The sequence below is a fragment of the Phyllobates terribilis genome, unplaced genomic scaffold (assembly GCF_046119375.1).
Source record: "Phyllobates terribilis strain yellow unplaced genomic scaffold, ASM4611937v1 Scaffold_12__6_contigs__length_324123572, whole genome shotgun sequence".
NCBI lineage: Eukaryota > Metazoa > Chordata > Amphibia > Anura > Dendrobatidae > Phyllobates > Phyllobates terribilis.
Window position 1 is genome coordinate 9,266,602 of NW_027362772.1, and position 13,116 is coordinate 9,279,717.

At 41.2% G+C, this 13,116-nt stretch overlaps 1 pseudogene; it reads right to left on the minus strand.

Annotated features, from left to right (window-relative positions):
- Positions 1 to 13,116, minus strand: part of LOC141171890 (uncharacterized) — an 853,981-nt pseudogene that overhangs the window by 16,064 nt on the left and 824,801 nt on the right.

The window sequence follows — 13,116 nt, forward strand, 5'->3', positions numbered from 1 at the left end:
AGTGACAAGGGCGGTAATATTGTCATCTGGCCTCAAGACAAATATATCCAGGAGGCCAAGAGACAGCTTACCAATAGGGAGTGTTATAAGCACCTTTGGTGTGATCCTACCAATCAATTTTTGGATGAGTACAAAAATCTTGTAACCCAGGGATGGGCAAGTGGAGCAATTACTAAAAATGAGATAGATTTCCTTGGGGTTAAAAATCCCAAGATAGCTACGTTCTACATGCTACCTAAGGTCCATAAGGACCTCAATAACCCACCAGGGAGACCCATAGTCTCTGGTATAGGAAACCTGACTGAAAAAGCCAATCAGTGGATTGATCAGGAATTAAGAGGATATGTGTACGATCTTCCCTCCTATACCAGAGACACTATGCAGGTTTTGCAAGGTAACAAATTGGACCAGCTAGAATTACTAGCTACCTGTGATGTCGAAAGTCTATACACTAGTATAGATCAAGACATGGGATGCAAAGCTGTAGACTTTTTCCTATCCAAGGATCAGGATTATAACCCTATACAGAAAAACTTTCTTCTTGGCCTCCTCAGATTTATTTTGAAGAGGAACTATTTTGTCTTTGACGGCCGCTTTTACCTCCAAATGCGGGGTACCGCGATGGGGGCGGCGGTCGCACCTACATTTGCGAATCTCTATCTAGGTTGGTGGGAGGAGGAAGTTGTATTTGCAGAAGACATGTCTATTCATGTAGATCAGATAGTAAAGTGGAAACGTTACATAGACGATGTCCTGATTATCTGGAGAGGTACAGGAGATACTTTAACAAATTTTATTGATACTATCAATGATAATCAGCTTAATTTAAAGCTAACACTCTCATTCCACAAGGACAATATCCCATTCCTAGATATTACGATCAGGAGAGATGCAGATAATGATCCAAACGGACCTGTATAGGAAAGAGACGGCCAAGAACAGCATTCTGGATGCCAGGAGTGCCCACTCACCGGCAACCATTAGAGCTATCCCTAAGGGGGAATTTTTGCGGTTACGCTGCAACTGCTCCACTTTCGAAGGTTTTAAAGTAAGAGCGGAAGAACTAAAAGGAAGATTGTTAGTTAGGAATTATTCTAAGAATAACATCAAAAAAGCGTACAATATCGCTTTAAGAACTGAAAGGAAAGAACTTTTGATTCCGAGGAAACGGAACCCACAACAAAATGATAAAGTGAGATTCATCACGGAATATCATGAGGACTGGTCAACAATGATGAATATCTTCAATAGACATTAGGGTATTTTGAGATCAGACTGTGATCTCAATCGTTTTCTTACACCACAGGCTTCTTTAGGATACCGTAAAACGACCTCCATTTCTAGCCCCTTAGTTAGTAGTCATTTTAAGCAGATTAACAGACCCATGACAGTTAGAGATCTGGGTTTCTTTCCCTGTAAGATGTGTAAGGCCTGCCAAATCTTGGTCCCCATGAGATCTCTCAAAGATGCCTCTGGAAGAAATTTCGTCATACGTCAACATCTTAATTGTTCCTCTACTGGGGTAGTATACTGCCTGGAGTGTACTTGTGGACTGAAATATGTAGGGAAGACCACTAGAGACTTGAAAACTCGAGTGAGGGAACACATTAGGCGCATTATTAATTATGACAAAGATGAATATACAAGTCGAGAACAAAGAACAGTCTTCACACCTACCCCCATCGCAAGACATTTTAAGAACAAACACGACTTGCGGTGGAAAGAACTTAAGGGGTGGGCTAACTATCAACAGAAATTGGACATCGTAGGTGGAGACCTGGATTCAATTCTTTTGAAAAAGGAAAGCGAATGGATTTTCAGATTAAACTCGGTCAGTCCTCACGGACTAAATGAGAATTTCAATTTTGGCTGCTTTCTTTGACACCTCATGTGGGATTTAACAATCAGTGGGTCCGCTAATGGATTGTAAAGGTATCATGTGATTGATTCTCATGGACCAGTACTGGACAATCTTTAATGAGTGTAGGTCTGTGGTCATATAAGAACTCTTTAATACATTCTTCCAAGAAAATATATCCCTCTGAATAATATACCTTGATCATGTAAAATACGTGCCAGATGTTTGGAGCTTATTCTGACCTGGTGGGATCTTTACTCGGTCAGAATTCTAGCAATATCATAAGAGCTCTATATATACTATGTTGCCTTTTGCACAGTTCACAATTATATACTATTCCCTTTTGAGATATTTTCTCAGCGTAAGTGCTGATGTATTTGTTAGAAAAATGTCATTGTGAGAGATAATTTTAGGAAATTAAAAAGACTGTCATGACAGGTATTAACTATCAATTCATTTGATTTTTGGGGTTACAGTGTTCAGATTAATTATTTCAGGCACTTTAATGCCGACAGTTCTGTTATCTGTTCACTGTATTCCCTACCCCAATTATTTGTGTATTGTACACTTTCAGAATAATGATTGGCTGCCATACCTGTCAATCTTGATGGGGTGTATAAACAGTTTGAAGAGGCAGCCGACACCGCCCTTAGAAAAAGCCGGTACCCCCGGCGAAACGCACGTCAGGGACGAACTGTCCTGTGAACATATATGTGACAGCACAACTAGGCGCTCTGTGTCCTTCCCTCTGTGCCGCCAATGTCTCTGGCACGCCAGCTGACATGAATAGTGGAATGCGGTAGCGCCTGCTGTCTCCTGCCACACAGACCGCGTGCACACCACATGCACGCGACCAGTCTGGGAGACCGCACCGCTCCTTGTTAGATGGCACTGTGTGGACGCATGACAATCCACCCAAGTGATCAGGCTAATAACCTGACTTGTGCGACCATGGTGGCGAATTAGATCATCTCTCCGCACTATTGATATATATGATCGCACGCAAGACAGGGGTGATCTTTATTTATGAAATGTCAACCTCCAACATATCAGCGCAACAAATAGTGACTCTACATGTTAGCGATCCACGGGGAATCTGACCTGCCTAATAGGATTGCAGCGGGTGCTAAAGATATAGTTTCCTTCGATAAATAGGGTATGTGTCACTAATTAGAGTATATATATACACACTTGGGATAGGCACAATTTAGAATTCTAGTCTGATATACTACCCAACCATTTAATTTAAGGGACCCTGGTTGTGGAACTTCATAACTCTAGTGCTGTCCTATACATTCCAGGATTTACAGGGTCACAGCTATTCAACCTATTACAATTAGCAGTGACCCTATATACATCCTCACAGGATGTATGTTTTTTGTCACATTTTAAGATATTTTACAATAAATTAATAAAAGTTAATTTTTATTCACACTCTCTTCTTTTTCCCCCTTTCCTTTTCCCAATTTTTGATTGATTTAGATTGGTGACTCCGGCCCAAGGATGCGTCTAAAGAAGGATCGAAGACAAAATTAAAGTCACCTCCGATGATAAGGTCCCCTGCAAAATGTTTTTGTTTGGTCAAGTATTGACATCATGTCTTAATTAGGTCACAATTAAGGAGACAGAACTTTGCCAAAGTCAAAATTTTGGAATAGATGGAGATCTTAACAAACATATACCTCCCCTTCGTGTCAGACAGTGTTTCTACCATAGTATGCGGCAGTGATCTGTGTCGGCCTATACTCCGCACCTTAGACTTCAAAACATCATTTGTACTGTGACGCCAAGATGAATAATATCTGTTAGTAATCTGAGGTACAGTATATGATCGCCTCTAAAGTGGGTCTCCTGAAGAAGAGAAAATGAACGTGTTGTTTATTCATATGATAAAACACTTGAGCTCCTTTCTCTGGAACATTAAGTCCTCTGACATTCAAGGAACGAGTTCTGCGTTGTGTCATATTATATGAAGAAAAAGGAGGAGGGGAGGAGAAAAAGATTAAGAGCAAAGAGCAAGTATAGATGGTAGATAGTAACGTCTACCTCTCAGTGGGTAAGACGTATAGATTATGAATATATCGAACACCAGGAACTAGCGAAACAAGCAGATCCCAATGCAAGTCCCTAACTGAGGGTTGTCTTTACAGGCGTAAGTCAAACCTTTAGTCCTAGGGTTCCTATTAGGGGGAACCATAGAATATATAGCGAGCAAAGTAATACAGCCTGATATTACAGTAATATAATGTGAACTCAAATTAAATGCCGTTCTAAGATATGAACTGAGACATTCTGTATAGTGGAAGAGTGGCACCTAAAACTCTATTTAGATATATCTTATTATATTCTGAAAGAAATAAGTAAGCATCTGCAAACTGTCTCTCTCATCAGGGAAAAGAAGATTCATTTCAGGAGCTGATATGATTGGCAGGTTCCTTTCCCATCTGGGTGCATCACCATCAAATTCCTGATCCATTGAAAGCCTTCTGTGAGGTGCCGAAGCTCTGTGGCAATGGTGGAGAAGAAGGCCAGTCAGATATATGGATTCTGGGAATGTCCAGGACATCACAGAATGGTTTCATGTCGCTTTGATCTTTCAAAGTATACAATGTTCCATTTTTTTCAGACTCGCAGCTGGAAAGGGTACCACAGGAGTACATCAGACCATTTACCTAGAGAGTATCAAGTAGTGGCTTCAATACCCTTCTTTGAGCAAGTGCCATTCAGGATAGATCTGTGAGCAATTGTATGCGTTTTCCATTGAAATCACCAGGACCCAACTCCCCTGCTTTCCTCAGAACGGCCTCTTTTACATTGAAAAAATGTATGTGACCGATAATGTCCCTTGGACGCTCAGGATCTGGGCCATGATTGCCTAATGTACGGTGCGCCCTGTCGATCTCCAGCTCCTTATCAATAGGGTCACCAAGGATGTAATTGAACAATGTCCACAGTGTTGGCCTGATCGTTTGTGCATTGGTGATTTCAGGATATTATTGTGATTTTCTTGGTCATCAATGATATTAAAGAGACTGTTTATTTGCTGGCTGTGAAGATCCAGTGTTTCTTTCTCAGCATTTTGATGGCCACAACTTGTACGACATCATCCTCTTATCTCTGTACCTTGTCAGTAAGCTGTGATAGGCTAGAAGTGAGGGGACGTATTTCAGTTTTGTACGTGGTCTTCAGCCTTTGTATATATTGCTCTATCTCTTGTTTAGTAGGGATAGACGGAATATGAAATACAAATCAATTATGGCTTTCCCCATATTAAAATCCCCTGTGGCTGGGGGAGTATATTTTCCTGTGCAGCAAGCACTGCTCAGTATGTGGGCTTTGGTGAGAATACAGGGAGATTTGTGGAGATGTTTTCTTGTGAGGCCTACATTAAGAGAGAAGTTGGTGCAGGACTTACAGGCTTGAGCTGTCTGGCATCATGAGGTTTAATACTGCTTCTTTTTCCAAGCTGAGATGAGGCAGTAATGGCTCCAGAGCAGGATGATAAGACTTTCGATAAGAAACACTGCATACCAGACATGCTGACGGAGGTGGAGGACCTCAGATTAACCTCCGATCTCGTCTTTCTTTCCCATATCGGACGTCATGTTTAAGGCCGGAAATTGCTTATAATTCCCCCAGGAACACGGTCTGAAGAGAGTGCTCTCATTGCTATGTCCAGGCCATGTCTTTCCTGTTGATTTTCAATACGTACAGTTATATGAAAAAGTTTGGGCACCCCTATTAATCTTAAGCTTAATGTTTTATAAAAATTGGTGTTTTTGCAGCAGCTATTTCAGTTTGATATATGTAATAACTGTTGGACACAGTAATGTTTCTGCCTTGAAATGAGGTTTATTGTACTAACAGAAAATGTGCAATCTGCATTCAAACAAAATTTGACAGGTGCATAAGTATGGGCACCTCACCAGAAAAGTGACATTAATATTTAGTAGATCCTCCTTTTGCAAAAATAACAGCCTCTAGTCGGTTCCTGTAGCTTTTAATGAGTTCCTGGATCCTGGATGAAGGTATTTTTGACCATTCCTCTTTACAAAACAATTCCAGTTCTGTAAAGTTTGATGGTCGCCGAGCATGGACAGCCCTCTTCAAATGATCCCACAGATGTTCAATGATATTCAGGTCTGGGGACTGGGATGACCATTCCAGAACATTGTAATTGTTCCTCTGCATGAATGCCTGAGTATATTTGGAGCGGTGTTTTGGATCATTGTCTTGCTGAAAGATCCATCCCCTGCGTAACTTCAACTTTATCACTGATTCTTGAACATTATTGTCAAGAATCTGCTGATACTGAGTGGAATCCATGCGTCCCTCAACTTTAACAAGATTCCCGGTGGCGGCATTGGCCACACAGCCCCAAAGCATGATGGAACCTCCACCAAATTTTACTGTGGGTAGCAAGTGTTTTTCTTGGAATGCTGTGTTTTTTTGCCGCCATGCATAACGCCTTTTTGTATGACCAAACAACTCAATCTTGGTTTCATCAGTCCACAGGACCTTCTTCCAAAAAGAAATTGGCTTCTCCAAATGTGCTTTGGCATACCTCAGCAGACTCTGTTTGTGCCGTGCTTGCAGAAATAGCTTCTTTCGCATCACTCTCCCATACAGCTTCTCCTTGTGCAAAGTGCGTTGTATAGTTGACCGATGCACAGTGACACCATTTGCAGCAAGTTGATGCTGCAGCTCTCTCGAGGTGGTCTGAGGATTGTCCTTGATTGATCTCACCATTCTTCTTCTCTGCCTTTCTGATGTTTATCTTGGCCTGCCACTTCTGGCCTTAACAAGAACTGTCCCTGTGTTCTTCCATTTCCTTACTATGTTCCTCACAGTGGAAACTGACAGGTTAAATCTGTGAGACAGCTTTTTGTATCCTTCTCCTGAACAACTATGTTGAATAATCTTTGTTTTCAGATCATTTGACAGTGGTTTTGAGGAGCCCATGATGCCACTCTTCAGAGGAGATTCAAACAGGAGAACAACTTGCAAGCGGCCACTTTAAGTAGCTTTTCTCATGATTGCATACACCTGGTTATGAAGTTCAAAGCTCAATGAGGTTACAAAACCAAAAAAAGTGCTTTAGTAAGTCAGTAAAAAGTAGGTAGAAGTATTTAAAACAAGAAAATGATAAGGGTGCCCATACTTATGCACCTGACAAATTTTGTTTGAATGCAGATTGCACATTTTCTGTTAGTACAATAAACCTCATTTCAAGGCAGAAACATTACTGTGTCCAACAGTTATTACATATATCAAACTGAAATAGCTGTTGCAAAAATACCAATTTTTATAAAACATTAAGCTTAAGATTAATAGGGGTGCCCAAACTTTTTCATATAGCTGTACGAAGGCGTTGTTGATTGGGAGCAGGACTGTGTGATGCAATAACCTTATGTGAGCCCCAGAAACGCGAGTTGTGACACCAATGGAACGGCGCCACAACGGGAGGTGCGTATGAGTGTTTTTATTTTAAAAAGGCCAAACATGAGGAATGAGAAGGCGTTGTACCAATAGAAGTGGAAAACCTCTTTAAGAAGATACAATTTTCGGTTAGAATTTAAATAGGCTTCTCCCCTGTGTGACTTCTCTGAAGTTTATTAAGAGTTGATTTCTGAGTAAAACATTTCCCACATTAAGAACATGAAAATGGCTTCTCACCTGTGTGAGTACTTTGGTGACTAAGAAGTGAGGATTTCTTCACAAAACATTTTCCACATTCTGAACAGGAAAAAGGCTTCTCCCCTGTGTGGGTTCTCTGGTGTATAACAACATCTGATTTCTGGTTAAAACATTTGCCACATTCTGAACAGGAAAAAGGCTTCTCCCCTGTGTGAATTCTCTGGTGCTTAACCAGATTTGATTTCTGGTTAAAACATTTTCCACATTCTGAACAGGAAAAAGGTTTCTCCCCTGTGTGAGTTCTCTGGTGCTTACCCAAATCTGATTTCTGTTTAAAACATTTTCCACATTCTGAACAGGAAAAAGGCTTCTCCACTGTGTGAGTTCTCTGGTGATTGACCAAATCTGAATTCTGGTTAAAACATTTCCCACACTCTGAACATGAAAAAGGCTTCTCCCCTGTGTGGGTTCTCTGGTGGCTATCAAGAATCGCTTTACGGTTAAAACATTTCCCACATTCTGAACAGGAAAAAGGCTTCTCCCCTGTGTGAGTTCTCTGGTGATTGACCAAATCTGATTTCTGGTTAAAACATTTCTCACATTCAAAACAGGAAAAAGGCTTCTCTCCTGTGTGAGTTCTCTGATGTCTGATAAAACTTGATTTCAATGTAAAACATTTTCCACATTCTGAACAAGAAAGTGGCTTCTCTCCTGTGTGGGTTTTCTGGTGGTTATCAAGATGCACTTTCTGGTTAAAACATATCCCACATTCTGAGCATGAAAAAGGCTTCTCCCCTGTGTGAGTTCTCTGGTGGCTATCAAGAATCTCTTTACGGTTAAAACATTTCCCACATTCTGAACAGGAAAAAGGTTTCTCCCCTGTGTGAGTTCTCTGGTGCTTAACCAAACCTGATTTCTGGTTAAAACATTTTCCACATTCTGAACAGGAAAAAGGCTTCTCCCCTATGTGAGTTCTCTGGTGGCTATCAAGAATTGCTTTACGGTTAAAACATTTCCCACATTCTGAACAGGAAAAAGGCTTCTCCCCTGTGTGAATTCTCTGGTGCTTAAGCAAATCTGATTTATGGTTAAAACGTTTTCAACATTCTGAACAGGAAAAAGGCTTCTCCCCTGTGTGAGTTCTCTGGTGATTGACCAAATCAAATTTCTGTTTAAAACATTTCCCACATTCTGAACAGGAAAAAGGCTTCTCCCCTGTGTGAGTTCTCTGGTGCTTAAGCAAATCTGATTTCTGGTTAAAACATTTCCCACATTCTGAACAGGAAAAAGGCCTCTCCCCTGTGTGAGTTCTCTGGTGATAGACCAAATCTGATTTCTGGTTAAAACATTTCCCACATTCTGAACATGAAAAAGGCTTCTCCCCTGTGTGGGTTCTCTGGTGGCTATCAAGAATCGCTTTACGGTTAAAACATTTCCCACATTCTGAACAGGAAAAAGGCTTCTCCCCTGTGTGAGTTCTCTGGTGATTGACCAAATCTGATTTCTGGTTAAAACATTTCTCACATTCAAAACAGGAAAAAGGCTTCTCCCCTGTGTGAGTTCTCTGATGTCTGATAAAACTTGATTTCAATGTAAAACATTTTCCACATTCTGAACAAGAAAATGGCTTCTCTCCTCTGTGGGTTTTCTGGTGGTTATCAAGATGCGCTTTCTGGTTAAAACATTTCCCACATTCTGAGCATGAAAAAGGCTTCTCCCCTGTGTGAGTTCTCTGATGTCTGCTAAACCTAGATTTCTCTGTAAAACATTTTCCACATTCTGAACAAGAAAATGGCTTCTTCTTTGTGTGACTTCTCTGGTGATTAACAAGATTTGATTTCTGATTAAAACATTTCCCACACTTGAAACAAAAAAATCTTTTCTCTGCTGTGTGAATGTTTTGATGCTTAAGAAAACTATTTACACATTCTGAACGTGAAAATGGCTTCTTTGCTTTAGGAGCAGTTTGTTTTTTAATGCTTATTTTGTGACTATGATTTTCCTTAGTAGTCGGTAATGAATCAGAAGACAGGACCAGTTTCACAGGATCAGATGATTGATCTTTCCTGTGAAGGGATGGTGGTATATCTGGAGTAATGGCGTTCACTTCAATTGTATCCTGTGGGATCTCAAGATCGTCTGATTTAAAAATTGAAGATGTCAGCTGTCCCTCTGATCTCCTGGTACAGTCATCTGCCAAGAATAAAACCAATAATTATTTTTGAATAAAATATTCTTGAATTATATATTTTTTAACATTTCTACTTAAACTGTAAAATAGCAACTCATGTAAAAAATATTGAATTATTCACCAAGAAAATTGCAGTTCACAGTGTAATAGAAAACTGCATAGCAAGACCCAGTAGATGTTCAACTGTTTGTTCATTCAGGCTCCCAAATATGGAATAAAGAGCCAAACAATGTTATATAGGCAAAAAGAATACCAATAAAAACTTCTACTCATCTCACAAAAAACAAGTCCCCACTCAGGTCCATCATTTGTCAGTGGAAAAACAGAGTTTTTCACATGATTAGTGGCTCAAAGGCTCTTGAAAAGCAACTTTGTTTCTAAAAACCAATCCAGCAATATCCGCTCTCCCAAAGTCAAATCTCCCCCTCTCTTCTGAGCCATGCAGGGTGCCTTGGCATTACTATAGTGAAAAGAACCCACTTACATTTACAGTGTGTGTCTCCTGGAGCACAATCTGGGCACTATGTGTTGGGCAATAAAATGGCATATTTGTAATGTTCACTTTGAAACATCTACTGTGTGCTAATTTTCGGAAAGTGACTGTGGAGTCAAAGTAGTGACAACTTCTTAAGATTAATTCATTGAGGGTCATAATTTTCAAAATGGAGTCAATATATGGGAATTTCTACTGCTCGGATTTTCTGACATTTTGTATGGTGTGGTGTGTCCCATATCCTCTGGGATCTGCTCCTGCGACGTCTGCTTCTGTCACCAGGTGCTGTCCTATTTATTCTGCAGGCGGCGCTGGTGATTGAGAAGACGTCGGAACCAAAAGTTCTGGACGGCGCAGGCTCTGTCCAGCCACTTAGATTAGTTTGCATGGAACCAGTAGTACCATCCAGTCTGGCGGTATGGGTGTGTGTGCTGTCCAGCTGGAGTAATCTGCTCCCTGCTTCAGCCATATGGAAATCACCGCACCCTACTAAAGCTGGAAGCATATTGCCAGAAGCTGCCAGATCCAGCCTTGTTCTCCTCTGGTTCAGGCCTCTGTGCTCAGCTCCCGGCTTGAGTATTTGTTTTCCATTGTGACCTCGGCCCGTTTACTGACTATTTTTGCATATTCTGATTTTGTATTTTCTCTGCCCTCCTGGTTCTGACCCGGCTACCTGACTATTCTTCTTCCCATCTCACTCCACAGAACAGCAAGTAACACTATGGCCCAAGCCTAGGAGTATCTGTGTAAGTCCAGATCCATAAGGAAGGATTAAAGAGTAATGGGCAAAACTGTGACTACAGATAATAACACCGACTGAAATGATCAAGCTGAACAGTCTTCTTCAGAAAAAAACCCTTCAATCTGTAACTGTAACTACTAGGTAGTTAAAGACTCACATAGGTGAGGCCGGCCGATCCGACCCCAAATAAACTATCATACAGAATGAACATGTAAAAAAAATATAACAATAAAAATATATGTTACATCCCCAACACCAATGTATGTATGAAGGGAGAAATCCAACACTAAACCGGAGTCGCACTCATTTATGGGGGACCATTGGAGGTATGATGAGTCCTGACCAGAAGAGTAGAGAAAGTATTAGTGACCCCATTTCAGGAGAGATTGTGCAGGAATCTGAATTCTTTAGGATTGAAAACATAATGTAATTTATGACGTGGAGTGAATCCATGAAACCAGGGCTCGAGCCATGCCACCACATCTCCTGCAGGCGGGAATAGATGTATATTACAGCCATCAGCCACGCACAGCTTAGAGACATATCATGGCACAGGTGTAATGTTATTTATGTAGTTTTATCCCAATCCGGCTTGAAGTTATTCAGTTTTAAAAGAAATTAAAAAGTCAGAATAAAGGGAAACTTTGTACAGAAATTCACACTTGGCCCTCACTGCACATTTAATATTGTCGATCATAAAAGTGAAGTTTGGTCAGAAAGACTGGACCTGGTCTTGTAGGGACCATACGAGCACATTCAGCTGCACAGAAGGGAGAGAAGGTAGATTCATCCAATAAGATATCAGGGATCTAGGAAGCCAACAGCATCATTACCCTCCGCTTTCTCTTACAGGCCCATCAGAATATTTTTCTTCAAGTGATTTTCTCACTTGTCAGCACTTTCTACGTACGCTGCCATTTGTCTTTGTAGTTTACAGATCTGGGCAGGTACCGGTCAGCGTCTACTAATCCCAGGGGGTAGGTGGATCCTCCAGGTTGTAAGTTCTATAGAAAAGGGGTGTTCAATGCCCAAATTCATTTGAACAGTTTTGGGTGGAGAAGAGTTTTGTGATCTAGAGGCAAAAGAGTGATCACACGATTGTGATACGGCCGGACTACACCACCGATAAAGCAGCCACAGCCGGTGACTGAGAAGAATCTGTGACTTCTCTGCATTTAGTGGTTACTACTCACCTGGGTAGTCATATGTAGGAATCTCCTCCTTACACCGCTCATCACCCCTCACATATGTCTCTGTAGTATTAATATGGGTCAGATCTTCACCCTGAAACAAATATTGTAAAAGTGACAGACAGATGGAGAAGTCACATCTATGATCAGCTCTAATCCTGCCATCTCCACCGTTCTCATTACACAAGAAGAAAACATAATAATGGTGAATAAAACAAGACTGAGCACAAGACCTTCACAGCCGTCTACACATCATAGGGGAGATCTCATGACACCTTCTCTCCATCTACCTGATGATCCTGAGGAACATTGGGATCTTCTTGTTTACAGTCCTGTGGAAGAAGAGGACGGGGACATCTCTCTGGCGTTGTCCTCTTACTGGATGGATCTGGAGGAAACACATACAGGGACTGAATTCATCTTTACATACAGATAATTATAGGTCGTGTGTATTTAGTCCTGTCTATTACCTGGTGATGTGAGGGGCTGGGGAACCTCCATCATGACGTCCTTGTAGAGATCTTTGTGTCCTTCTAAATACTCCCACTCCTCCATGGAGAAATAGATGGTGACATCCTGACACCTTATAGGCACCTGACACATACAATGATACAGTCATCATCCGGATCTCTCCATAGCGTTACTGTATAATGTCCCAGCATTCCCAGCAGTGTCACCTCTCCAGTCAGCAGCTCAATCATCTTATAGGTGAGTTCTAGGATCTTCTGGTCATTGATGTCCTCATGTATGAAGGGGTGAGACGGAGGCCCTGTGATTGGGCTCAGGGGTCTTCCCCATCCCTCAGACACAGGGTCCTGACAGCGCTCACTAGAGGTCTTCTTCACTACTGTGTAATCCTGGTTATGGAGAGACACATTAATAAATCTCACTACAGACATTTTCAGAGTCCTCACCTCTCCAGTTCTGTCCATCTGTTATTCCCATAGATAAGAATGATGTAATGTGACGTCATCAGAATCTCTCACCTCTCCAGTAAGCCGGAAG